Below are 2,500 nucleotides of genomic sequence, written 5' to 3'. Positions count from 1 at the left end.
TTTCACGCTTTGGGTCCCCTCTGTCACCTCGCGTGCAGAGTTTACAAGAAAGGAGGGTAATTTCCCTCCGGATTACTAGGGACAGGGTACGCCCAGACACCCCTCCAAGGCTGGTGGTTCTCTGCCATGGGGACCAGATAGGCTATGCCTGGGTAACACCTCCCTAGGCCACCCGGGGCTTCCTTCCGCCAGGCCGACGGCATGTCAAATGGCCCAGGACGGGCTCCATGGCTCTTGGGCAGTCGTCCCCCCGGGCGCCCGGGGCTCCATCCACCCCGACGGCATGGAAAAGTGCCCAGGACGAGCTCCATGCGTCCCGGGCATTCGTCCCCCCCGGGCGTCCGGGGCTCCATCCAGGCTGACGGCATGGCAGAGTGCCCGGGTCGGGCTCCATGGTTTTCACGGTGGTCCTCCCCTGGGTGTCTGGGGGCTCCATGCCGAAGGCATTGTAAAGTGCCCGGGACGGGCTCCATGCGTCCCGGGCATTCGTCCCCCGGGCTCTTGGGCAGTCGTCCCCCCGGGCGTCCGGGGCTCCATCCAGGCTGACGGCATGGCAGAGTGCCCGGGTCGGGCTCCATGGTTTCCAGGGTGGTCCTCCCCTGGGTGTCGGGGCGCTCCAGGCCGACGGCATGGCAGAGAGCCCGGGACGGGCTCCATGCGTCCCGGGCCTTCGTCCCCCGGGCGTCCGGGGCTCCATCCAGGCTGACAGCATGGCAGAGTGCCCGGGTCGGGCTCCATGGTTTTCAGGGTGGTCCTCCCCAGGGTGTCGGGGCGCTCCAGGCCGATGACATGGCAGAGTGCCCGGGACGGGCTCCATGCGTCCCGGGCATTCGTCCCCCGGGCGCCCGGGGCTCCATCCAGGCTGACGGCATGGCAAAGTGCCCAGGACGGTCTCCATGCGTCCTGGGCAGTCGTCCCCCAGGCGTCCGGGGCACCCACCCCCAGGCCGACGGAATGGCAAAGTACCCCGGACGGGCTCCACAGGCCCAGGGAGGCTCTCCCCAGCCTGGCTAGGGTTCGTAAGCTGGGGACAGGCCATGGACTTCTCAGCCAGTCAGGCATCCTGATATGGGCCACCGTATTAGGCCTGAGATCCGCCCGGCAGGCCATCAGAACTGCGTCGGGCAAACTTTACCGCTCGCCCGCCACGGACGGACTTTTTCCGCACCCGCCGCGGACGGTCTTTTTCCGCACCCGCCGCGGACGGTCTTTTTCCGCACCCGCCGCGGTCGGTCTTTCCGACCGACATCATAATTGACCCCTTAATTTGTTGCTGCTGTTCTTTTTTTAGTGGTCTCTGGAAAGAAACCAAAGTATATTTTATGCGATGTTTTTAATTGTATGTGAAGGTGGTCTTTTTTTGAGTAAGTTTTCAATGTTTTTCATTTGCATTAATGTTACAGTTTTTTAACAAGTTTAAAAGTTAAAATGTACATTATTTTATGATTAGGGCATTTTAGGAGTTTTGTTCTCTTTTAGTTAGAGTTAAAAAGTTCTGAAAAGTATACTTACTTTTTTAGTTTGCTGTTTTTGCTATTTGAAGATGTTCTTGTTTTTCTTATAGTTAGATCTGTTTTGAAATATCAAGACATAGAAATATAATTTAGTATTTTTTGTTAGATTTTAAAATGTAGGTTAGTTTTACATTGATAATTTTTTTAATTTATTTATTTTATTTATTTACGGGTTTATATCGCGCTAGGATCACCTCCCGAAGGAGTATCTCCGCGCCTTTGAAAACCTTTCAACTTGTGGCAGTAGGTACACAGGTATCACTAGTTGGGAAATAGGAAGGTTTTTAACTGTTTTCTGAACGGGAGATATTCCTGGCAGAGTCTCAGAGAGAGAGGGAGGCTGTTCCACAGCCTTGGTCCGGCTATGGATAGCGCCCTTCCACCTTGCCTGGTCTTTCTAGCTCTTGGAACCTGTAGTAGAGGACCGGCGAGGGGACCCCGGCTCCTCTCGGTGGGAGGCGTGCGGGATGGGGAGAGCCGCCTGGCTCTTCCCCATCCGGCGCCTCCGACACGGGCAAAGGGTGGGGTGGGCCGATTGCCAGCCCGCGGGCACGGCTCGGGGGCCGCCCGGCGGCGGGCGGCCGACGTGCAGGTGGAGCGACCTTCCCTCGTTGCCAGGTACCCGGTTCGACCCGGTCCCGTGAGGCCGGGCCGAGGGGTTGGAAAAGACTCGCGCGGTCCCTCCCGGTTACCCCGGGAGGGACCGGCGGCTGCGGGGCAGCCTGCTCCCGTCGCACCGGGAGCCCCCTTCCTCTCCCGCCCGCCGGGCGGGTGTGGTGGGACTCCCGGGCCGAGCGCCCGGCAATGGTTTTTTTCACCCAACGGTGCAGTCTGACTCCCAGAGGGGAAGCCTTGAACGGGGCGCCCGGGCCGTCTTGCCGCGCGGGCGGCAGGACGGACGGCGTCGCCTTCCTCCTGCCTCTCCTGCTCCGGCAGGTGGGTGAACGTTTTGGAAAAGTTGCCTGTGACTCTTGGCGGTGGATCAC

The 2,500-nt window shown here is 59.6% G+C and overlaps 1 non-coding gene across 1 annotated transcript in view; it reads left to right on the top strand.

Moving 5' to 3' along the window:
* Positions 1–2,480: 2,480 nt before the first annotated feature.
* LOC144756818 (5.8S ribosomal RNA) overlaps positions 2,481–2,500 on the top strand; it is a 154-nt gene continuing 134 nt past the window's right edge. Inside the window, exon 1 of the ribosomal RNA XR_013595325.1 lies at positions 2,481–2,500. This exon is cut by the window's right edge and continues 134 nt beyond it. This is a non-coding gene — a ribosomal RNA (5.8S ribosomal RNA).

Source organism: Lissotriton helveticus, chromosome 5_1, assembly GCF_964261635.1.
Source record: "Lissotriton helveticus chromosome 5_1, aLisHel1.1, whole genome shotgun sequence".
Classification (NCBI taxonomy): Eukaryota; Metazoa; Chordata; class Amphibia; order Caudata; family Salamandridae; genus Lissotriton; species Lissotriton helveticus.
Note: the sequence above shows the minus strand (reverse complement) of the source record. Positions and strands in the feature narration are given on the sequence as shown.